The sequence below is a fragment of the Musca autumnalis genome, unplaced genomic scaffold (genome assembly GCF_047663935.1).
Source record: "Musca autumnalis isolate F117 unplaced genomic scaffold, ASM4766393v1 scaffold_1, whole genome shotgun sequence".
Classification (NCBI taxonomy): domain Eukaryota; kingdom Metazoa; phylum Arthropoda; class Insecta; order Diptera; family Muscidae; genus Musca; species Musca autumnalis.
Genome location: NW_027411644.1, coordinates 227424848 through 227452094, shown reverse-complemented (window position 1 = coordinate 227452094; position 27247 = coordinate 227424848). Strand labels below are relative to the sequence as shown.

The 27247-nt window shown below is 36.8% G+C and overlaps 1 long non-coding RNA gene across 1 annotated transcript in view; it reads right to left on the bottom strand.

Annotated features, from left to right (window-relative positions):
• The window catches only part of LOC141391109 (uncharacterized), a 52085-nt gene that overhangs the window by 20630 nt on the left and 4208 nt on the right, over window positions 1-27247 (bottom strand). Inside the window, exon 2 of the long non-coding RNA XR_012409561.1 lies at window positions 1440-1478. This is a non-coding gene — a long non-coding RNA (uncharacterized lncRNA). The remainder of the gene's footprint in view (window positions 1-1439; window positions 1479-27247) is intronic.

Genomic DNA, 27247 nt, shown 5'->3' with positions numbered 1-27247 from the left:
AACCGGTTGATACGTACAAGCGAAAACGTTTGAATTTATCTGGAGAAGGTACCAAAAGGTGTGGACCGATGCGGCCCATCTTGGAATTTGAACTAAAATTGGACCAAATATAACGACGACGACGAAACCGTGAACACAAACAGAGGGACGCATAGGAATAAAATATTACGACAACCAAATTTAGACCTAATTGTTTGATATGTTCGAAATTTACCGTTATCGAGAATACCAGCAAGACAAGAAAGTCTTTAGAAGAAACGCAAAATTTCTTGTGGTATTTTAGGAAACAGAAGACCGTTTGAGATTTTCTTTAGACACCAGAAAACCTCATTTTATTAAATTATCATTTGGTGCAGAATACTTCGCGAGATCTTCTACAGGCGAAACAATTGCTTATGTGTCCTATATGACGAAAACTACATAAGATCTTCTTGATGCTGAGAAACTCTTGACATCTTCTTTATGCCAAAGATATCTTGAGGAATTTTCAAGACAACAGAAGACATCTTGAGGTCCTCTATTGACAACAATCTCCTATAGAAGGCCGATGAGTTTATCTGTTGAGGTATTTAATAGAACAAAAGTCTACTTGAGATCTCTTGTAGGCCGAAAAACTCTTGAAGTCTCCTATAGGGAGAAACCCGCTTGAAGTCTATTTTATGCTGATGACTTTTTAAGATCTTCTATAAAATGATTGGGATAATCTATAAAATGAAGACCTATTGGGGTCTTGATACCTATTATAGATCTTGATATGATAGAAAGAAGTATATGCTGAAGATCTCGCAATAACTTTGATAGACGAAAGACCTCTTGAGGTTTTCTATAGAATACAAAAGATCTCTGGAGGTCCCCTATATATAAGAGAAGATCTCTGGAGGTCTTCTATAGAAAAAGCTTGAGGTCGTCTATAGAGAACAAAAAAAAAACACCATTGGGCAGAAGATCGCTGGAAATCTTCTTTATGCTGAACGTAACAGAGGAACTCATGATGCTGTTTACGGCAAGAGACAAGAGTAGATCTCTTGGAGTCTATTACAGTCATACTAGTCCTGATGTTAAGTGGATCAGAAATATCAGTAGGCAGTATTTGTAATGCGTAAGAGGATCTTTTTTCTAAAACTTTATGGACCAAACTGTGGATCGTGAAGCACTGGAAAATAAATCTACGTTATGAACATTCGTAAGTCATAAAAAACAAGTCACCTTTTGCAAAACTTAAATCACACTATAAAAGACACTGAAGCCACCCCTGTTGTTGTATGAGGCTTGGGTACTTCAAACAGTAGATAAGGTAATACTTCGAAAGATCAATGGACAAAAATAGGTTAATCACAGCTATATTTCGGAAACACAGTTTGACCCAAGGGACAAACTTTTTAATTTTTGTTTGTAAAATATACACCTACTTTAATAAATTTTAACATGTTTATACTTACATTGAAGAATGAGAATAATAAACATTCACCGCGCTGTACCTGCAATGAAAAATGCGCAAATTATTAAAAAATTCTTTTATAAAAAAGAAGACTTAAATATTAACAAGAGGAAGCAAATTGGACATGTTTGTCCCGTCTCTTACGTTTGCTTCAGATTACTAAAATAAAGTCGTTGGAATTACAAATAAAATAAAATCTGTACTTCGATTCTGTAACTGGTTAACAACAAAATAGCGAGGATTGTCGGTAAGTGGACAGATTTAAATGTCAATAATTTTTAATATTACCGAATCAAAGCGAACAGCTTACAAGAGAGAACTCCTAGATCAACAAGACTATCAAGCAGTCGCTGATGCCATAAATAACTATAGCGTGAATGCGTTCCTCAGAGAATATCCCCCATCTATAGCAGTTGAGCAGCATCAGCTGCCACGACAAACCAGAGTAGTTTTGTCTCAACTACGCTCGGGATGGTGCAGGCGTCTGAATTCTTATAGTGGAAAACATGGAAAACATCTGGCCAGCATGCGGCACAGACCCGAGCGACGCACTGCACCTTTTTACTGTCCTGCCAAACCCACTTAACTAACTCCAGTAGATCTGTTGTTACTTCCCATCGAAGCAGCCACATTCCTAGAACTAGAGATAGACCCAGACCCATATTAAGCAGAAAATGAACGTACAAACATAACATAAAACAAGTAAAAAGTATCAGTGGGCTTTTCCGACACAAAAATATCCAAAGGATCCGCAAGCAGACCCTTAACCACAAAAAAAATTGGAACTTCTGTGGGGGAGGTACCGAAAGGAGTGGACCTATAAGCACCAACTTCGAATTTCACCTAATATTCGAAGAAATATTATAATATCCAAAGTGTGGACGAACGCAGTATTCGGTTCGAGATCTCCACCCACTACATATCGACGCCTCCAAACAATAGTATGCTAAGTCGACTTAGCATGTTTTCAAGTTCTTTACATTTTTATATTTAACGTCCTTTAACTTAAATTCTGTCAAATTTTGGTAATGATCGGACAATCCGAACAGAAGTTATAAACTAATATTTACTTAGCATATTACTGAAGGTCAAAGAAATTTCCAAACTTTTAGTGCTTGTCCTGCAAAACTCGCTTTTCAGAATTAGCAAACTATTATTTGGAGGTGTCGAACGTCCTTTAACTTAAACTCTGTCTAATTTTAGTAATGATCGGTCAATCCGAACAAAAGTTATAAACAAATATTGACTTAGCATAGTACTGAAGTTCAAAAAAATTTCCAAACTTTGAGTGCTTCTCCTGCAAAACTCACTTTTTAGACTTAGCATACTATTATTTGGAGGTGTCGATATGGTGCCATAGGTTTTTTTTACAACTTTCACTATCGTAATTGAGGCAGCGAATGCAAGTTGCTTCAACAAAAAACAATTCGAGAGCAGTTCTTAAAGTGAATTTATCCAAAATTTTGTGTGGGACGTACCCGACAGAGTGGACAAATATAGTCCATATTCGAACCTGATCTATATCTGGTAGATATATTAGGATGTGTAAAGTATGGACCAAATCGGTCACTCCCATCAAGAGTTATCGTGCGTACAATTTTTACGAATATTTTTGAGCTTTTGTGGGGGAGGTACCTGAAGGATTGGGCCGATATGGCTTATCTTCGAACTTAAAGTAAGTTTGCACAAAATATTACGAAGGCCACATTTTGGACCGAATTTGAAGATCCGTTCAAAATTTATCTTGCGCTCCAACCACTACACACGGTGCCATTGGGTTTTTTTGTACCTTTCAGGCTATTTTTTCAGGAAGTATGGACTTGCACCTGATGGAGCTTATAACGTCGTGTGAGGAGCAGTGAATACATGTTGCTACACAAAAATTAAAGCGATTCGAGGGTATAAACACTGTTACTGCAACAATATTACTGTTTTTTCGGTAAGTTAGCAACGAAAATATAGTAATCGCTAAGCTCTACCGATAGCATCAGTGATGTCAACTTTTATTCACACTTTTCATTTAAAAAGTATGCTATTTAATAGCTTGTCTTCTTCAAACAAGAAAGGCAGACTGATTCGCCCAAATAATAAAATTTAATTAAGAATGAACATCTATCGGAAAAAGTGGTACGCAAAATTTAACTCTTTGAAAAACATACGTTCACACAATAAATGCTCCATAAAGTATACAACAGAAGTTATGGTGCCGATACCTCATTTAGCATATAGATGGTGCTTTAGCATATTATACCAAATCAATAGTAACGGACTCCTTGCAACAATAAAACACGTTTGAAGAGTTCGACTTATAATATTTGTAAAAAATATTTCTGAAATGCTTAATTACACTGTGCTACAGCGAAAGTTTTGCAGGGGTTCTGATGTATAAATTCTGTTTTGTGGGAGTCCACGGAAGACGAAAATATGTTTGGTTTCTTTGGGTCACTTCATTTGTACACCCTCCACCATAATAATGAGGGTATAATTAAATTTGTCATTCCGTTTGTAACTCATCGAAATATTTATCGGAGACCCTATAAAGTATATACATATATTCTTGATCAGGGTAAAATTCTAAGTCGATATAATCATGTCCGTCGGTCCGTCCGTCTGTTGAAATCAAGATACAGCTCGTAATTTTTAAGATAGAGCTTTCCAATTTGGTATAGATGTTTCTATTACTCCTAGGATGTTTGGTATTGCAAATGGGCTATATCGGTCCACGTTTTGATATAAGCCCCATATAACGGTACCACACGATTTTCGGTATTGCGAAGGTTTCAGCCTCATTATCACACCGAAATGGCTGGAATTTGATACATAGCCTTCGTTTGGGGTAAAATACTTTTCCCCAGAAATTTGTCGGTAAAGGTCCAGGCCTTCATATTGCCCCCATAGAACGGCACCTCCCGATTATCGGTATTTTGAAGGTTGTGGCCACAACAATCCACCGAGGCTGAAGTTTGGTATTTGGTCTTTATTTGGGGTACTAAATGTTCCTTGTGAAATTTGTCGGTATAGGTGCAAGCCTTAGTATAGCCCCCATAGAACGTACCACCCGATTTTTTGTGAAGGTTGTGGCCTCAATATTCTTAAGAAATAGCTGAAATTTGGTATTTAGTCTTCGTTAAGGGTATAAAACCTTCCCCCAGAAACTTGTCGGTATAGCTCCACACCTTAGTACAGCCCCCATAGAGCGGTACCTCCCTATTTCCGGCATTTTGAAGGATGTGGCCTCAATATTCTACCGAAATGGCTGTATTTTGTATTTGGCCTTCATTTGGGGTAATAAACGTTCCATATAAAATTTTATAGGTCCACGCCTTAGTATAGCCCTCATGCCCCCTGATTTTCGGTATTTTGAAGGTTGTGGCCACAACAATCCACCGAACTGTCTAACATTTGGTATTTAGTCTTCTTCATAAACGAAAGGAAACTAATTGTTCCATTTTACTTCAATACAACTCGTGGTGGAGGGTAAACAAGTTCGGCTAGGCCTTTCGTGGTTTCTTTGATTTTCAACTTTAAAAAGGCAAAGGTATTTTCGTCTTCCACAAGGCAGACTTTTTGCATCAGAATACCTTGAAAAATTTTTTTCAACTTTTGTATCACAGTGTACTGGCTGGAACTTCATAAACATTTTAATATCCCTACTTCTACTGTTTAAATTGGACGATTAAGATTAATCATTAAGTTGCCTTTTCTTGTGAAATAATGATTAAATTCCGCAACAATATATAATTTTAAACCCTCCAACACTATATTTTCATACTTTTCTTTATTCCTCATTACCATTTTCTTCCATTGTCATTTGTCATAATTTTCTTTGTCTAAATTTCGCTGTATGATGGGTAAATGTGGTTTAACATTTTGTTAATTTGTATATTCCTTCATTCTCTCTCTGTCGCCAAATACACACACACAGCACAGATATTAACACTTGCATGCAGATGAACATTGACTGGCATTTTTAAAATAAATATTGACAATCTACACCTGTATCTGTAGAGCCATAGCTACCTGAAACGAAATGATATGCTAAGATTAAATGACATACAAAGTATCATTGTGAATGGTTCTAGCGTAAAGTTATGCACATACATAGGGATGTGTGTGTCTGTATGTTTGCATGTTAATGCATATGTGAGTGACATGGCAGGATATGGTGCAGCATGCACCATATGTCACCAGAATGATGTAGACACAATTCTTGGCAAACATAAAAGTATCTAGAAAAGGGTATTTTTAGTGTGTATGTGTGTGTTAGTGTATGTAAATCACTCTTGCTGCTACATTTGCTTATGAAACACCTTAGCTCAAACTTTGTTAGAATTCCCTCCCCCCTATCCTGTATAAAGAGAAATAGTGCAAAGAATATTCATAGGGATATGCAAAAATGAACACAAGACAAACATTTATACATTGCATCTCTCACCTGGGTTCTTTTAATCAACCATAGCAAAACACAGTGGGTCTGATGGTTCTAACCAACAAAAATCACATTACCATGTAATGGGTTTATAAGGTATTTTTTGGCAGTAAAAATCAATAAAAATATCTGAAGAATTATTTGTTCTATTTTTTAAGTGTATTACGTTCAATTTCACCAAACACCAAACTTTTTCCGATGTTAGGATTTCTCTTGCGACCTTCTGGTTAGAAGTTAAGGGTGTTTTGATGGTTACTAAAAAATTAAGAGGGAGCAAGAGGAGACTTCTATTATATCATTGAATTCAGACCGATTACAGACTCAGTGATTTTGGACCAAATGTTACCAGTATGTCGTTTGAGTGGGGATCCACAAGGATAAAGAGAAACCAACCTTGCTTAGGAAAATGCAAAACCATTGCCAAGCAATCGTGGCGCCTTAAGGATGTCCTATACTTCCTTGTGTAGTAAAGAAGGCAAATTTCTTTGCCATTAAAGTGTCATAGAGACATTGTAAAACAAAATAAAATCTGCTATTATACTTTCTTGTTCCACCATCCCCATTGTGCAACAATGCAAAGTTTTGTTCTTTTTTGTTTACATCCGCTTTTATGAAGCAAACAAAATCTTACTCTGACTTTAGTATAATTTTTGACGCCATCATCACTGTCATTTTCCGTTTCGTGCTTTTTCAGGTTTTTTGGTCGAAATCGTGGTGGTATTCTGACTTCTTGTTTGAATTTCAAATCCATTTCGCCACATTCATCTCTCAAGCTCACACACATAACGTTGCTTGTTTTTTTGTCTAGAGGGGCTTTGACTTTGCCATTTCGTCATTGTTGACAGATCTTTGGTTGTGAATGAAATGAAACAACTTTGTATGAAAATGTGCTATTCTGTTCGTTATATCCAATGCAGCTTGCTGCTGGTTGTGACAGAGGTGAGAGTTTCGGATGATGCATTTGAATATAAAATATACAGCAAATATATTGTGTATAAGGCATGCTATTGACGTCAAGGTACAAAGGGTGTAAACCAAAACACACATCACTCACATGCACACACTTTTGCATATTTGCATCCTGTAACACACCCATAGCTGGAGACATTGCAAAGTAGCGTACTGGTGTGAATGTATATTTTATGCTCGACATTTTACTTGCAATTTTATTTATTCATTCACATACTCCCTCCCGCATTGTCACAAAAGCATAATAAACAGAAATTGAAAAAAAAATTATACTGAACCAAAAATCCAATTTCTTTCTGAACAAGTGGAAGAATTTTTTTGCATTTGCAAAATTCACAAATTTTTATATTTTTTCGTGTTTGGTGTTTTTTCGGGGGAGGAGGGAATTGTTAATAAAACTTGAGGTCAATTTGTGGAGGTTATGATTAGACTATTTTGGAAAATTGCTTATCATATCGCCATGTGTATTTTGTTCTATTAGCTCTAATACACAAAATCTAGCTCATGGTTAGTTACGGCCTGATGAATTCGATCCTATTAGATCAATCGAACAAACATTGACATTATGAAATTTACTCCATTTCCTCACGAGTCACGCCTCGTCGTTCTGCAGCAACAGTTTTCTTCACCTACGCATCTGCAGTCAACAACGTTATTATAAGCAATCAGTTCAAGACCATATACGTGTTGGAGAAGTCTGGGGAACTTAAATGAATTTGTATATAATTATTATAATATTTATTTATTAAGATTTTTTAAAGACATGACGACTGAGGCCCTGGGTCTTGAAGCAAGTGTCAAGTCAACAGCAACTCCAATAGCGAGAATATTCACAAAATTGAAGGACTCAAATGTTTTCCAGCACAAAGGGTAAATTTCCACACAGAGGAAACTGTTTCCAAATCGCGTATCGTCAAATTCGGATGTGGAAAATATAGTAATGATTTTAATGATGATTTTAATAATATGCTAGAGAAGGTCATCGTACATTGAACGCATTAAAAATCAGATATTAGTCAACGCACAGTGGTCCCACTTGATGTGAAGATGCGACAAAAATTTCTAAAAAAAAAAACTTTAGCCAAAAAATTATCCGTATGGGTACCACCCGATTTCAGGGATTTTGAAGTTTTTGTCTACATTTTCCGCCCGAACTGGCTGTAATTTGGTATTTGGAGTTGCCAGTAGTCAGAAACATTCCGCACGAAAATTTTTGATAGAGGATCAGGTTTTGGTATAGCCACCATATAACTGTACCTCCCGATTTCAGGGATTTTGAAATTTTTGTCTACATTTTCTGCCCGAACTGATTCCTTGATGTTTTTATCTACATTTTCAGGCTAAATTGGCTGAAATTTGGTTATGGGGTTCTCAGTACTCAGGAAAGGTCTCCGCCTGATTCTATTTGAGGTAAGAATATTTCATGGTGAGGGGTATAAAAAAGTTCTATCCGGCCGAGGTAAACATTTTAACTTGTTGTTCACTTTATATATAGAATCGTATATGTATCAAAACTAACAACACAGACTTATTAAAACACAAAACAACAAGGAACCAAATTTTTTGTAAATTTAACGCTATTTCGAACATTCTCCAAAAAATATTGAGAGTGGCCTAGGATGGCATAGTTAGTAAAACTCAACTTCAATTTTGAGGACTTGGAAAAAATGCACAAAAAAGTATTTTAAAATATTTAATATTTAGCACATTTTATGCGAATAACACTGTGAACACAAATTTTGGGGCAGGCATGAAAGCCCTTGGTGAGTATATTAAGAATCCCAAAGGACAGATCCGCCGTGAGTCGAACTTCCGCGTTATGGCGTGATGAAGTTTTTGCTAGACAAATTTCTTACGGAAAGCTTTTAAGCTGAAATAAGACTAAATACGAAATTTCCTATATTTCGGTAAGAGAATGTGGCTAAAACTTAAAAAATTCCGAAAACCAAGAAGACGTGGGCCTATACTGATAATACTCTTCTGGAATATTTTATAACTCTTTATAACTCTTCAGCCATTTCGGTTGGATATTGACGTCGCAATCTTCAGTATTACGAAAATCGGGAGGTACCGTTCTATGGGGACTATATCGAAACGTGGACCTATACCGACGAATTTTAGTCAGAAATGGGGCAATATGAAAGCGTGGACCTGTACAGACATATTTCTGGCGAACAGTTTTATATCACATTGAAGACTAAATACCAAATTTCAGCCATTTTGGTGGAATATTGAAGACACAACCTTCAAAACACAAAAAATCGGGAGGTACCTTTCCATGGGGGCTATATTAAGGCGTGAACCTATACGGACAAATTTAAAGGGGAAGCTTGAGTACCCCAACGAAGTCTAAATACCAAATTTCAGCCATTTCGGTGTGATATTGAAGCGAAAACCTTCAAAATACCGAAAATCGGGAGGTACTGTTCTATGGGGGCTATATGAAGTTATAGACCGATACCGACAACATTCTGGGGGAAAGTTGTATACCCCTAAAGAAGACTACGTACCAAATTTCAGCCATTTTGGTAGAATTATGAAGCTAAAACCTTAAAAATACCGAAAATCTGGAGGTACCGTTCTATGGGGGCGTTCTAGCCTTTAGGCTAGAAAGGGTATGTACACTTTCATACGGTCAAAATATGCCTCATCAAAATAATGGTTTTAGACCCCAAGTATGTTTGGACGAAATGTGTTTCAGACAATTTGGAGTTGATTGAGCAATGTCCGTCCGTCTGTCTGATGACGTTCCAATATGGACTCAATTGGCCCACACCTTCGGGTACCTTCCACACAAAATTTCGGATAAGTTCAGTATAGGACCTGCTCTCGAATCGCTTTGATTTTTGTTGCAACAACTTGTATTCACTTCCCCCATACGACGGTACGGTACGGTAAGTTTCATCAGGGGCAAGTCCATACTTCCTGAGAAAAAAGCCTGAAAGGTGCAAAAAACCCAATGACGCCGTGTGTAGTGGTTGGAGCGTAAACTCTCGAACGCATCTGCCGTTTCGGTCCAAAATGTGGCCTTCGTAATATTTTGTGCAAACTTAATTTAAGTTCGAAGATAAGCCATATCGGTCCACTCCTAAGGTACCTCCCCCACAATAGTTCAAAAATATTTGGAAAAATTCTACGCACGAGAACTCTTGAAGGTAGTGGCCGATTTGGTCCATATTTTACACATCCTAGCATATCTACTAGATATAGATCAGGTTCGAATATGGACTATATTTGTCCACTCCATCCGGTACCTCCCACACAAAATTTCGTATAAGTTCCCTTTAAGACCTGCTATTGAATCATTTTGATTTTTGTTGAAGCAACTTACATTTGCTGTCTCAATTACGATGGTAAAAGTTTTTTCAGGGGCAAGACCATAATTCTTGAGAAAACATCCCGAAGGGTGTAAAAACCCCCCTGTTGCACACCCATGGTCTATGTCGGCCCATTTTTTTTAAGTACCTCCTCCGCAAAAATTTCGAACTTTAATCCTAATCAACATTTTTGTCGGTTCATACGCCCAAAATGTTGAAAACCCCTAAATACATACGTTTTTTGGGAAAAAAGTTGTTTCAATTTACACAGGCTGAGGGTATATCTCGGTCGCCAAAGCCGACTGATACTTTTTACTTGTTTTTTTTTTTTTTTTTTTTGAAAAAAGTATTTCAATCCACACAGGCTGAGGGTATATATTTTTCGGCAAAGCCGACTGATACTTTTTTACTTGTTGAGATATATTTAGTTTAAATTGAGAAATTGCAGTCACGACCTTGTACGATACAGTCCGTAAATTGTCAAAATTTGAACTTCTATATCTCAAAAATGGTAATACCTATGAGAACATCATAAAGGACAGTCTTGAAGAGAATTTCCTCTGCAATAACATTTTCTTTCATTTTGATAGTACTTGTGGTTTCCCAACAAATTCGAGAAAGCCTAAAAAACCTCTAAAATGTGTACTTTGACCGCGATTTATTTAAAAAACGCTCCGGAGAATTTTTTTTTTTTGTTTTTTGATTTTTCTCACCTACGAACATTGTAGTTTCAGAATGCGCAAAAACTTCCCAAATGTAAGCTCCTTTCACTTAAAGTTACGTCAAGAGCATTGTGAAAATAAATAAAAATAAATAAATACCAAGTTTCAGCTATTTCGTTTGGCTAATGTGGCTCAAAAACTTAAAATTGACCAACATCGGGAGATATGCCGGAATATTGTTTACCTCCCACGGAGACTAGAAATTTTTAAGGGACCGTTCTATGAGGGCTATATCAAAACTTTAGCCGGCATCGACCTTTCTGCAAAAATAGTTTAATCCCCCAACGATGACTACTCGTAAATACCAAATTTCAGCTATTTCGGTTGGATACTATGACTAAAACTGCAAACATTGTCAAATTATTGATATCAAAATATTGACCTGCACCGACATATTTCTGGAGAAAAATGTTGTGGCAAAAACGAAGACCAAATACAAAATTTTTGACATTTTAATGTGATAATGATGACAAAAACGGGAGATATGCCGGAATATTGTTTACCTCCCACGGAGACTAGAAATTTTTAAGGGACCGTTCTATGAGGGCTATATCAAAACTTTAGCCGGCATCGACCTTTCTGCAAAAATAGTTTAATCCCCCAACGATGACTACTCGTAAATACCAAATTTCAGCTATTTCGGTTGGATACTATGACTAAAACTGCAAACATTGTCAAATTATTGATATCAAAATATTGACCTGCACCGACATATTTCTGGAGAAAAATTTTGTAGCAAAAACGAAGACCAAATACAAAATTTTTGACATTTTAATGTATTAATGATGACAAAAACCCTCAAAATGCCGTAATCGTGAGGTACCGTTCTATGGGTTATAGTATATCAAAGCGTGGACCGGTATAGCCCATCTTCAATACCAAACATTGTAAAAGCATTATAAACATCTGCACCAATTTATAAAGCTCTATCTTAAATATGGCCCTCTGTATCTTGATTTCAAAAGACAGACGGACGGACAGACCGACATCGTGACATAGACTTAGATATGTACATATTTTTTAAAGGTTCAACGACGAATAATTCGATGACGAACTTAATATACCGTCCATCTTATGGTGGAGGATATAAAAAAAAACGGTCCTCATAATATTGAAGCTTCCTCAAATGGTCTAAGGACCAGCATATCAAAACAAACCAAAGGGACGTCCAGAACATAAAAATAAACAGGGAAATATACCTTGACAGAATCACGCTGATAAACTTCGTGGAAATATGGTACTTAGTCACACTGGTTCTGATACACAAGGCTATTTAGCTGTCAAGAAACCAAATTGATCATGTCGTGATAGCTATATGTCACCCATCCATACATCGGTTCGAGGAGTATATTTTGACTCGAATTACTGTCTTCTTGTAAAAAAAACTAAAAAAACAGATTTAGCCTAATTAAAACTGACACAATCGAATGCTGAGCGAGGAACTCAACTATCCTCATTTCTTCTGAATGCACTCCTTGTTTCAATAAAATTCCAGCGAAATGTTAGTGTCCTTGGGTATCAAAGGTCTTCGGCAAATAATGTTTTCATGTTTGATGATTTTTTTTCTCCGAACCAGATGCAATTTGACATTTGAGGTTCCCAGTGATCACAAAACTTCTATACGAAAACGAAGGACACATTCCGATTGTTACTTAACTATCTGTGTTTTTACCTAACTATCTCAGTATCTCTTGTTTCGGTATAGCCACCATACAACGGTATTGTGAAGGTTTTAGCCACATTATTCCCACACAAATTATTTAGTCTCCGTTTTGACTAAAACATATCCCTGCACAGAATTATCGGTAAAGTCCAGGTTTTAGTATAGCATCTGTCGAACGGTATCCCAATTTTCGGTATTTTTAAAGTTTTAACCACATAATCCTAACGAAATGGCTTTAAAATTGTTGCAATATAATTAATTGATGGTGGAGGGTATAAAAAGTTGGGCTGTATCGTTTTCACTTGTTACTTGTTTATTTTACATTTTCATAGAAATCAGCTTTTAGTGCCCAGTCGTATATTTCAAAAATGTTTTCAAAATTAAATATTTTCATCACCTTCACAAATATACCCTTTCTAATTTAGTCACTTTGAGTTTGTCATAACTAAACAGACATTTCAAAAATTTTGAACTTTTGTTATGTCGGGTTATTACTTTCTCATGCATACCTAAATATACAGGCACATGTAAATGTGTTTGTAATAATAAAAAAAATTGTTGAGTTCATTTGCAGGAAGTTTCAAAAATACGATAAATTTCATAAACAGGATATAAAACTTACACTTATGAGGCATATGATGTATACATACATAGATGTTTCCAACTAACAACTTCAACAGCAACAACAACAAGCAACTGACATACCAGATAATCAACAGTTGGATGAACAAAGTTGTCCCGGCAACATGGAATGTATTTAAAATTTTTTATGTATGTCGGCATAGAACAGATTTGAATATATCCTCTTGTACATTCATTGGAGAGTTATGTATTATGCATGAGATAGGAAAAGAGGCTCATGTAAAATATAACCACCTACAGAGCCCAGCAAGGCAAAAGAACAAAATCATAACTATTTCTCCATAAATATGGTGTGAAATGATGACACTTTGAATTAAGTACTTGAAGCAATTTCCAACTTAAGTTTAATTGTAGCAAATCTCATTGAGGTTAGTAGGTGCTTGACAAATCTAGATTTTGTATTTAAACAAATCACTAGGAATGCACAAAACCTCTTTGCAAATTGATTGTGTAGATTGAATGTCCTTGTCCAAGTGCATAAACAAATACCGAATGATTGTATTATGCGGCAAATAACCTTAGAATTGTTTTTGTTGTTAGCAATGTGTCATATGTCAATATTGTACCCATGAGTGTAAAATGTTGACATTGACCAGTCAACAAGACCTGTGGATAGACGACATACATATGTATGTACATATGTACGTAGCTCCTTGTAGTCCATTTTTCTTGCACTTTTTGTTGTTGTAAGGCATACAATTTTAAACAGCAATGCACCATGTTCAGAGAATGATTGTTTTTTTTTTGTATTTTGCCCACCGCACCCAAGTAAACAATAATTCTTTAGAGCTTTACTTTCTTTGGCATTTTTTATTTTTTCATTTGACACGAACACCATGTTCTCTTTAACAAAATCCAAGGTTTACCACATTTATCCTCGTCACCGTTGTCCAATACATGGCAATGTTTGTTCTTTATGTTAGTTTCTGTGATTGTTGAAATGTTAGGTGACATTTTGTCACGGTGTTATTAAGCAAACACTTATGTACACGAGACGGTTTCATGATGATTGTAGACTAGAAAATTACTGTGCTTGGAGCAGGAGGCATTAAAGGTAAATTGTTATTAAATCGATTTTTTAAAGTGGTTCTGGTTTTTGTTTCATAAGAAGTAGTCGCAATTGACTTTGGCAAAACTTTAATGAAATTTTAAAGAGTGGTTTTGCTAAATGCATTTTTTTTTTTGCTCAACTAATTAAAATATTAAATCTTAATTGGATGATCAGAAGATCTCTTCTCTATTAAATATGGATGGCCACTATAGTAAAGTTGAATGAGTTTTCAACCAACCGTAGATGACCTATTGACTTATACGCAGAGATACCTACAATATGGATGTATAGAAGACACATATAGAAGACTCAGAGAGGTATTTTATGTGTCGGAGAACTATGGAGGGCATAAATGCTCAAGTACCCATGGATGCCTTTTTACAAGACCCATAGAAGCCTTTTGAGAAGACCCGTAGAAATCTGTATGAAGACCCCTGAATGTCTTCTATAAATAGAAGACTCACTAAAGTCTTTGGTGTACAAATACCCATGGAGGTCTTTGTTGCATAGTAGATCCATGGAGGTTCTCTATATACGGGGGGTCTGCCATGCGTAGAAGACTCGTGGAGGTATAAGATGCATGGATTACAATTTTATGTATTCCATTTACAACAAATTATGGAGGTGTTGAATGTATTGAAGAGACATTGTAACAAGTAAAAAAGTATCAGTCGACATTGTCGACAGAGATATACCCTCAGCCTGTGTGGATTGAAATACTTTTTTTTTTTCAAAAAAACTTACGTATTTAGGGGAGTTTTCAAAACAATATGGATAATATTAAATTTGTAGGATAAAAATTTTCGGGGATATTGATAGATAGGGCTTTTTAAAACTGAGTTTCGACAATATTTAGAGTATATTTTTAGCGAATATTTTCGAACTTTTGTTCGAAAATATTCGCCTTCGAATTTTATCGAATATTCGAATAAATATTACGATATCCAAAGTGTGGACGAACGCAGAATTCGGTTCGAGCCCTATGGTGCCATAGGGGGTATTTACAACTTTCGGGCTTTTTTTCAAGAAGTATGGACTTGCCTTTGAAAAAAAACTTTTAATGTCGTAATTGTCGAATGTAAGTTGCTTCAATAAAAATCAAACTGATCCGAGAACAGGTCTTAAAGTGAATTTATCCAACAATGTGTGTGGGAGGTACCCGACGGAGTGACAAATATAGTCCATATTCGAACCTGACATATACCTGGTAGATATATTAGGATGTGTAAAGTATGGACCAAATCTGTCACTCCCATCAAGAGTTATCGTACGCACAATTTTTCCGAACATTTTTGAACTTTTGTGGGGGAGGTACCTGAAGGAGTGGGCGGATATGGCTTATATTCGAACTTAAATAAGTTTGCACAAAGTTTTACAAAGGCTGATCCGTTCGAGAGTTATCTTACCCTCCAACCACTACACACGGTGTCATAGGGGTTTTTTGCACCTTTCAGGCTATTTTCTCAGGAAGTATGGACTTGCCCCTGATGAAATTTGTACCGTCGTATGGGGTGCAGTGAATAAAAGTTGCTACAACAAAAATCAAAGCGATTCAAGAGCAGGCCCTAAACTTAACTTTTCCGAAATGTTGTGTGGGAGGTACCCGAAGGAGTGGACCGATTGAGTCCATATTGGAAACTCAAGTCTGGTACACATTTCACGATATGCAAAGTATGGACCAAATTGGTTGCTCCCTTCAAGAGTTATCGTAGAGGTACCTGAAGGAGAAGGCCGATATGGCCCATCGTCGAGCTTAAACTAAGGCTGAGGGTATAAAAAGTATAAGTCGGCTTTGGCGACAGAGGGATACACCCTCAGCCTGTGTGAACTGAAACTCCCTTTTCCCTAAAAAATATTATTATTATTATTTATTTGCTGTTAAAATATATGGATTTGGATTAAAGGTCAAAAGTGTTCCGGATAAGGTACCTGCAGAAATAGACCGACATAGTCCATTTTGGAATATTGTGTTTTTTGGGAATTATTCTTTTCGATAGATATCGCGCCCACAATTCATTTCAGTTGGTCATCGTAAAATTTAGAGCTTTTGGACCATTATATCAGGAATTGTGGACTTGCCCACGGAAAACATAATATCGCTGTAAAGAGGATCTTAATGAGTATCTTTAATAAAACTTTGAAAAGGGTAATTACGGGTAATTTTCTCAGGATATATGCACTTGCCTTTAGAAAACTCGTAACTGGACTTTTCCGAAATTTTGTGTGGGAAGTACCTAGTCCATATTCGAACCTGATCTATGTCCGGAAGGAATTTTACGCTGTACAAAGTTTGAACTAAATCGGCTACTTCTTTCATGAGTTATTTTTGCGGAAAATTTTGAACTTTTGTGGTGGAGGCACCCGAAGGAGCGGACCGATATGACCCATCATCGAACTTTATATAAGTTGGTACAAAATATTACGAAGACCAAATTTTGGACCCGATCGGTTACTTCGTTCGAGAGTTACCGTGCACAGTTACCCAGGCAGGCAGAAATACAGTCTAAGTCTAAGTCGACTCCGAATTGTCTGAAACGCATTTGGTCTACAGATACTTTCTTCGTACCAAATTTAGACTAAAGGCTGAGGGTATAATCAATGGGTGTCATCGATGCCTGTACGACAGACCATGGTATTCTTCTATTCATAGGATACCCATTGAGGTCTTCGGTTTATAGAATACCCATTTAGGTCGTCTATGATCCTTCGGATCAGTCATCTTGACATAGCAAGACAATTGTTCTGTTTCCTGCAATTTGTAGCGCTCACTATGTTCACAAGCCAGTAACTGGCCTCCAATGTCGTTTGCCTAATCCTGAGCTAATCAGCTTTGGCCCGGCTGACTAGTCCCTTTACCACTGCATCCTCACTTTATCAATAAAGCAATCAGCTGCAGTAGTGACGATTTCCTGGAAAATCCGTTATACTTCTCGAACATCAGAAAACGAACCTCCGCTTAACAGAACCGACCTAAGAGATTGGTATATTCTCTGAAATTTAGTCAAGTATCTATCCAGATTGATGAATGTGTCGTTGGGAAAGATACCAAAAGTCGGCCGACCTGTCCATGAAGACCATGGTCGTGAAATGGTCGGATTCAAGAGCAATGATAGGTTGGCAAGTTACGTCATCATGAATGGTTTTGGTTGACGAGCTACGGCATAACTTAGGGCGGAATGACACCACTCGTGATATGCATTGAAGTTATTTAATAGCAGGCCAAGTTATTGTCTCCAAGTGTGAACAAATCTTGGGCTTGTACCTCGACATTCTCACACTTGACTGATAATCCCATATATTTTATTCATGGGTCTCCTAAAGTCCAGTTCAAGCTAGACTGTCTGTTTCGGCAAACTGGTGCAAAAGGACAACGAGAGAATTATACTCACATTTCGGCAGCTTGGACAACCAAACTCTGTCACTTGGTCTCATTCAGATTTTCTGGGCCGGGATCAGCTTCAGTTTGATTTCGTCCCAAGCATCGCACAACTTTGCTATCATCTTCCCAACTATCCCTTTGAGATCTGGTCCATGATTTTGATGACCTTGTAACCACGATGTACCTAACTAGAGTCGAATTGGGGCACTGGAGCATCTTCGTTTGTAAAAATATCTTTCATAGCTTGTTCAGACAAATTTCCCCTGCTTTCCAGCATTTCCTCATTGTCGTTGGCCACGACATAACGGCTTCGTGGAAGTGTCGTTTTATTGTTGACGAAGCCGTGGTATAATTCTTTTGCCTCTTCCTCCCTCTTCCTCTTATTGTGCCTTATTCTATCTGTCCGGGAACATTCTCGCGTGGAGACAAATAAGCGGAAATCGTCATCCCGTTCGTGCACTGTTCCGTAGGCAGCATTCTTGGCGATTTTGCGAGAATGAATTTGTCTTTTGGCAGAGGGCTTTCCGAACGACGGAAGGAACAGACAGAGTCGTAGTTTTTTTTTTAGTTTTTTGCTGATGAAGTGTGTCAGAACTGTTTCCAGTACTGACTACACTTAATGGCTAGTAACTAGCTCTTGCCTAGGGCTAAGAGGTCACCCTCGGAATAATTACCAGACTGCAACCGATTTTTTTCCACATATTGTTTCCCCAAGTGTGCCGTAAATGGGTGGACAATCGTTCGCAGCAACAGCTTGCGCAGGCTAAGCTACATATCAGCACCCCCAACCCGTACCTGTTGTCGCGACATTTTGAATTGTTTTATGTCGTGTCATTGGGGAAACCAATCCAGAGTATGATGCAAATTGTCTTTTGCCGTAGCAGAACCCTTGAAATGCAATTGAATGCAATCGATGCAGGCAAGCGACAAAAGAGTTTGAACAGGATATCAGTACGCTAAGTTGGTAATCGCTGGTGGAACGTTGTGTTGTGCACAGAAAAAAACTTGTAGGCATTTGAAATTCAAAGATTCAACCAAAAATTTATCGATTTTCCGGCAATAAAAAAAAAATTGTCATATTGACAAAATTCGATAAAATGTTGTGATCACAAAGTAAAAATACATGTTGATAAAATAAAATTGTAATATTGATTAAAATATTTATCGATTTTTTATTTTGAACTGATAAAACATTTCACATATTGACAAAAATATTTATCAAAATATTCCACATTTGATAAAAACAAAATATTTTCTTTATTAAAAAAATTGTTGAATGCATTTTTTCCAATTATAGCGACTCTTAAAATGAAGGACGAAAAGGACATTGAAGGAAGCGAGTTAGAAGGTCGAAGTGCTCTACGAAAATACTTCTCATTCGATTTGACTGAAGACATGTCATCTCAAAAATAATCTAAAGCAACAACTAACAAAGATATAACCCTAATTCTTGAGGGCTTATAGGGTCTCCAGCAAAATATTCGTCACGCCATAACGCGGACGTTCGACTCACGGCGGAACTGCCCTTCGGGGTTCTTAATATACTCACCAAGGGCTTTCATCTTCAAAAGGAATTATCTCATCCCGAAGATTTGTGTTCACAGTGTAGGCAAACATTTCAACTTAATACAGTAAAGTTGAAACCGCTGCCCTTTGATTTTAAAAGATGTCTATGGGTAGTGCACACTCGATATTCAGGAGAGGTTTCTCTCATAGTAGTTATTATATTATTTTCTTTTGGCTTATTGATATGAGACTTTCTTCTAATCGCCGAATTCGAATGGCAAAGAAGATATATACATATAAAGTTCTACAGTACGCGTAGATCAGATAATACTTCATAGAAACATAAATCTAACGACAATATAAATTCAACATAAAATTTTATTTGAAACACCATGTGTTGTACTTATAAAACACAAATAAAATTCTTCCTTACGAAGAACAAAATCAATACTAAATCGTAAAGCAAACAACACTTTAAAGTAATTTAAAATGTTCTTATTGCCTAGGGTTTGTTCAATCTCTTTATAGCCTAAAGTAACTAAAAATTTACTTGCACAATGGATTTAAATTTCATTTTACTTCCTTAGCTTACTTCTTATATTCTCTTTACTTTTTTCCATTTATTTTTCGTTGCCAGCCTGAATGTGAAGTGACGGAGGCGTGCAAATGGTGAAAAAGTCGATTTGAAACAAGTATTAGGCACTAAAAAATACTATAAATGCAAATTACCTTTAATGGCTGCAAGTCAGGTAAGCAATAAGAAATTTTTTTTAAATACCTTTACATCAAATCACACAGACGAACGCACACACATATCCGTCTTTGATGTCGTTTTGCATGTACATGATTGCGAAGCATAGCATGTGTGAGATTTTCAGATATTTTTGTTTTGTTTTGAATATAAGAATTTTAAAGCAAGGAAGAATGTATGAAAACAAAACTTAGCGTTTAAGAACGAGGATAAGACGTGTATATTTTGGTAGGATTTGTATTAAGGTACAGAGGAGTGTCAACAACTACGAATTTTTAATGTTAATAGTGGTCTAATAACATACTTCTGATCCTAATATAAAGGTATTCTTTAGCCACTTTGTCCTCTCCGTAACTTTTTCATTGTTTCTTTGATCAAGATTTCAGAAGCCATTTGAATTTCTATGTTAAGAACAATTTAAAAATCGCTTTGAAAAGCAACTACCCAAATCATATTTCTGCATTTTTTTAGTACCCACAGAACATGTGGGCCAGAAACTCAGATTAAATTCTTAGTAGACACTTAAACATTGACCCCATTTCATGGGCATTATCCTATAAGTTACCCATATAATTAAGCCAAAATTGTATTGCGGTATTTTTCTTTAATATGTGGTATATAAACATATCTACCTTAGTTCACGTCCACGTTTCTCACATTCATCGAGGCCTAACTGTCTGTTGGCATTGAACTGCGACGGCAAAATCATTGTATGATTTTCCCCAACATCCTTCAATACAATTGACTGTTCTGATAGAATGTTTATCATGTCGAACATGATGACAATGATAAGTATGTAAATTTTCCAATAAATTGAATTGTTTTATGTAGGCCAATAAAACAACAAGGTAACAAACAACTGTCTAGATTGCGGATGGAGGAGGCGGCATATCATTTATAAGGCGACTCAATGATATATTAAATGGATTGGGTTACCCCGCATTACACAACATACTAAGCGTTACTTCTAAATGGTATTGGCAATTTAAAATGAAAAAAAAAACATAAAATGAAAAAAAAAATTGAGATTAAGTGGAGAACGCAGCGTTTTTTGGAATATCGAAACATGATGTGTGATGAAGATAATTGCCTTTAACATGACAAAATCCAGGTGTTAAGTGAGCAACGTAAAATGTTCAAATATAATAACGACAAAATACTTCGAGCTAGTCTTCCCCCTCGGAAATAATTTCTTCACTTCTATGCATGTCGGGAAGGTAATATAAGGTAATAACACACCTTAAATCCTGAGGTACCGTTACAAGTTGAACATTTTTGGTGAAGAAGTTCTAATTAGTTCGTCTAAAATCCTTAAAATACCTACGATCGGGAGGTATCGTTTTTTGGGGGCTATACATTGGCTGTCATATAACAGGTAGATCGGCCAGAAAATTCTCAAAATACCGAAAATTGGGAGGCAACCTTATATGGAAGTATATTGACAACTTAACCATGGAAGTATATTGACAACTTTAAGTAGAAAAGTATTGTGGACATTCGGAACCTCAAGTGGCAAATTACAGCTAGTTTCGTTAAAAATTTTAGCTAAAATCCCCAAAATACCTAAAATATGGAGGTGCCGTTACATTGCTAGATGGTCCGCAAGTGATTATTTCAATGCGTTACAAACGAAAAAACAAACTTAATATCTAGATCCCTGAGTATTATCTGAACATCATACAAATCAATATAGTATCTTCCTCTCCAGGATCCCCACCTCTACAAGGAATATTGTGACGTTCCCGAACAAAATTGCATCTTGTAGTGCGATTTATAGGATGAACAGACTCGCCAAATCAACACAGCTTGTCGGCACATTAATTTTTATAACTTCCACCGGAGCATGGTATGTAGGGGAAGATGCTCTATTAGATTGTCAGATAATATTCAGGGGTCGGAATAACCAAATATAGTTAACATTGTTAACCCTTTTGGTGATTCTATGCCATACGGCATAGCCAGTTTTTGATGCCTGTTTTAAGACAAAATACTTTTGGGTGCCCTTTTTTAATAATTTTGTATTTTTCCCTGAAGTGTTATCTGAAAATAAATCGACAAAAAATTTTGTTTGGCGGACCCTATATATTGTTAAATCTCAAAGAGCGAGCGCTCCTCGTTCGATTTAAACGGAAATGTTTCACTTTGTTTGACTCCCAGATCTTCTATAGTAAATCCCTTAGATCTTCTATAAGAAGACCTCCAGATCTTGTATAATTAGATCTCCATGTCTTCTATACGAAGACCTCCAGATCTACGATAAGAAAACCTCCAGATCATGTATAACAATTCCTGCAGATTTTCTAAAATAAGTCTTCCAGATCTTCTATAAGATGGCCCCAGGTCTTCTGCAAGATGACCACCAGCCCTTCTATAGGAAGACATTCAAATGTTCTATAATAAGTCCTTCAGATCTGCTATAAGAAGACATTCTCTTCTATAAGCAGTCCTCCAGTTTTTTAAAGGAAGACCTCAAATCTTCCATAAGAAAACCCTAGGTATTCTATAAGAAGACCCTAGGTATTCCATAAGAAGACCCTAGGTCTTCTATAAGAAGCTTTCAATGTTCTAAGAGAAGACCTCCAGTTATTCTTTAAGAAGACCTTCTATGTGATCCTTGTATGTGAGAAGACGTCCTGATCTTCTATGAGAAAACGTCCTGCTCTTCTATGAGACGACCTCCTGCTCTTCTATAAGAAGACCTCCTGCCCTTCTGTCTGCAAACGTCCTGCTCTTCTATGAGCAGACCTCCTGCTCTTGTATAAGAAGACCTCCTGCTCTTCTATAAGAAGATCTCCTGCCCTCCTATATGTCAACGTCCTGCTCTTCTATGAGAAGACGTCCTGCTCTTCTATGAGCAGACCTCCTGCTCTTGTATAAGAAGACCTCCTTCTCTTCTATAAGAAGACCTCCTTCTCTTCTATAAGAAGACCTCCTTCTCTTCTATAAGAAGACCTCCTGCCTTTCTATATGCAAAAGTGCTGCTCTTTTATGAGTGGACGTCCTGCTCTTCTATGAGCAGACCTCTTGCTCTTCTATGAGCAGACCTCCTGCTCTTGTATAAGAAGACCTCCTTCTCTTCTATAAGAAGACCTCCTGCCCTTCTATATGCAAACGTGCTGCTCTTCTATGAGAAGATGTCCTTCTCTTCTATGAGAAGATGTCCTTCTCTTCTATGAGAAGATGTCCTTCTCTTCTATGAGAAGATGTCCTTCTCTTCTATGAGAAGATGTCATTCTCTTCTATGAGAAGATGTCCTTCTCTTCTATGAGGAGATGTCCTTCTCTTCTATGAGAAGACCTCCTGCTCTAGTATAAGAAGATATCCTGGCCTTTTATATGCAAACGTTTATATGTTCATCTATGAGAAGACCTCCTGCTCTTCTATATGCAAACGTCCTGCCCTTCTATGAGAAGACGTCCAACTCTTCTATGAGACGACCTCCTGCTCTTCTATGAGAAGACATCTTGCCCTTCTATGAGAAGACGTTCTGCTCTTCTATAAGAAGACCTCTTCCTCTTGTATAAGGACTCCTGGTCTTCTATAAGATAAAATTGAATTAAAAACTTGAATATTTTAGTTTTTTTTTTTCTTTAAATACATTCTATACCATATGGTATAGTGTCCAAAAACCACTTTTCCAAACAAAATGTTAAAAAAATTGTTTTGATTATTCATATAGTGGGCTTAAGTATATATAAAATTGGAAAAATATATTTTTCAGATCAAAAACAAAAAAGAAGCACCGAAAGGGTTAAATATTTGATAACATGAAATTGTAAGTCGAAAATGGGCTATATCGGTCCATATTTAGATAAAGCCCCCATAGAAGGTACCTCCTGATTTTCGGTAGTTTTAAAGTGTTAGGCTAATTATAACACCGAAATTGCTGAAATTTTGTATTTAGCCTTCATTGGAGCTACAAAATTGTTCCCCGAAAATTTGTCAGTACAGGTCCACGTTTTTATATAGCCTCCATAGAATCGTGCCTCCCGATTTTCGTTATTTTGAAGGTGTCTAATTATCCCATCGAAATGAAGGAATTTTGTATTTGGCCTTCGTTGAGGTATAAAACTTTCCCGCAGACAATGAACGGTTCTCCCGTTTTTCGGTATTCTTCGATATAGTGTAAGTATCCCACCGAAACGTCTAAAATTTAGTATTTAATCTGAACTGAGGGTATTAAACACTCCTGCGAAGATTTGTAGGTTGGGTCCACATTTTCATATTTCCCCTGTTGAACGGTACCTTCCGATTTTGGGAATTTTGAAAGTTTTAACCACATTATCCGAACGAAATAGCTGGAATTTGGTATTAAGCCTTCGTTGGGGGTATAAAATATGTCGGTAGAGGTTCACGATTTTATGTAGACCCCATATAATAAGCCTTCAGGCTAATGAGGGTATATACATCGAAATAATGGCTTTAGACCACAGTGGGTTTGAACGAACTCCACTTTAGAAAATTTGAAGTCGTTTGTCTGTCTGACTAGACTGACGAACTAATTAACTGCTATAACATTTTCATTAGTGCCATATTGATAGGGCTTGCAGTTTCCACGCAAAATCGTGAAACCCTAAGAAACCCGTAGAAATGTGAAATTTGACCGCGATTTATTTAAAAAGCGCTCTGGCACAATAGCCATTTTAGTATGTGCCTTCAGGGATTTGGAGCTTTTGGCCATTATTTCAAGAAGTATTGACTTACTCTGGAAAAAAATTGTACCGTCGTAAATGAGGCCGCTAGAAAGTAATTGTACCATCGTAAAGAAAGCCGCAAGGACAACCTAGTGAAAAAAAATTCAAAACGATCTGAGACGAGCTCTTAAACTTCACTTTATTCGAATTTTGTGTGGAATGTACCCGGTGGAGTGAACCGTTATAGTCCATATTGGAACCAGATCTATATCTGGAAGAAATAATAATGTGCAAAGTTTGGACCAAATCAATAGCTCCCTTCGAAAGTTATCGTTCACACCATTTTAAAGTAAACTTTTGAACTTTTACGGGGAGGAACCCGAAGGTGTGAACCGATATGACCCATCTTCGAACTTAAACTAAGTTTGGACAAAATATTACGATACCCAAAATTTGTTTCACATCGGTTGATCCGTTCGTTCGTTCGCATCAGCCAGCCAGACCGACAGACAGACAGACGGACGGACATGGCTAAATCGACTCCAAATTGTCTGAAACAAAAAAACTACATGTTTGGCGCGACATACCCTTGTTAAAATAATGGGTTAGTAGGAAGTTTTGTAATTAGTATTTTAGCTGGAAAAGAAAAATCCTTCGAAGGATCTACGGGAAATATATTAAAGATCAAATGTAAAAAAGATTATCTCGAAATTTGGTGACACACTTTTATAAGAGGGGCGACAACGTCTGCAAGAACAGTCCTTCAAGTCTTGATTTCAAAAGCTAAATTTTTTAAATTAACCATTATTTTGTTTCAAAATCAGTGGACAAATCATATTAATCTCCTAAACAACAAACATCCAACAGAATTTATATTACATATATAGGAAAAATTTGTTTTGTAATCATGTAAATGAAAACAAATTAAAATCACATTGTACTCACACTTCTACATGCACTCGTACCTTCATCTAATCATAATTTGTTTGTGTATGTGTGTGTTTACTACAGGAACAAATACATGACATTTTTGTGTGCAGTTTTAAAATGCTTCCATTCTCCATCATTCATTGTTATTATTAAAAAGATGTATGTATATGGACATTGTTCTTGTTTTTTTGTAACAAAAAATTCCCTATTTCAACGTTGGCTACCGGAAACGAGTAATAAAAATGAAAAGTAATAATAATGCACAACTAAGAACAAAAACTACAACAACAACACCAGCACTAACAACCGCCAACCATTTCATTGGAATTACTTTTGCATAAATAAGCAGCAACAATTCTCGTAACATCGAATAATGAATTGCAGCAATGTTTGTTGTTTCAGTTAGCTATTCTTTTCACGCTGTTGTTTATTAGACCACATGCACAAATAGTGGTGAAATTTCACCTACGGCAATTGTTTATTAAAACCATAAAATATGCATTCCAACAAAACACCGTGCAACGGTGAAAGGAAGAGGAGAAAGAGAGAGAGAAAGGTTGGATTATAATAAAGAGTATGGGAAAACAACTAGACACTGCTACATACATATGTACATACATATTTCTATAAAATTCCATGAAATTACAAACGGACGCTAACAGGCGTCACAGTTAATAACATGGTTAGCGAAAACTGCCCACGTTTTGGCATTGAATTAAAGAAAGGTGTAAGGACTTTGCAACTACAGATTGTAATTGTTGTGACATTTGATGTTGTTTGAAAACGTAAGGCAAGGAGAACTTGATAAACAAGTATGTATGTAGAAATATTGAAGTTTACCTTAAAGCGGCTGGTTGTAAGTTTTGAAAGAAGAACATTTGGTAATAATGTAGAGACAATCCTTTATCAAGAGAGTACACAGAAATTATGTAAATAAAGTTCAATTTGCTTAAGTTTCCCTGAAGAAAGGAGAATATTTCTGGTCCAACAGTAGGGTATTTCAGTATTCACAATGAAACATCTTACAAGGGAATAAGGATGATAGCCTTTGTCGTGGTAAGAAACATGGTAGTTAGCAGCACCAGATTAAAACACCTCGGCATTCCCCTAGCAATAACCGTCTAGTGCTATGGAACTTCAATGTTCATCATGAGCTTTAGAATTTCGTCCTAGGCAACGACCAGAGAGATGCAGCGCTGTCATAGCAATTTGATAGCTCCATATTTTGCACGGTAAATAAAGACGCTCCTACGAGCATAAGAGGATATTGCCACAGAGACATCACCATTGTGTAAATGAGGTGTCCTGGAACCCGTCATTTCCCTTGGGTCAGACCATCTTTCGATCATCGTCTCCGTAAACAGACCACCAACTTCATAACCTCTGACCGCCGTACTTTTCTGGCAAGGATGCAGAGAATTAACCAATCACCGTTTCAGAAAGCTGTCCATTCTCTCAGATCCTTGGGTAGCTGAGAGAATTTTCCGGGACATCAGAAATGCTGCAGGCGTTCACTACATACCTGCTGGTCGAATACCCGAAATCAGACCAACTTTCCCAGCAGAGGCGACGGGACTAGAAAGTGAGCGTGATGAGCTTCATCGTACGAACCCTTAAGACCCAAGAGTTATAGAACTTACATGGCTAGAACACCTGAAGCAATACAGCATTAGTACAGGATTAAGTAAATTGTGGACAACGGGTTAAATCATTTCGAATCCAAGAAAATAGGATGATAGAACGGCAGTTTATAGAGCACCCCTAGAGTGATAGGGTGAAGGGGAGTGTGCTACGCCGTATAAAGGCTGTCCCAGCC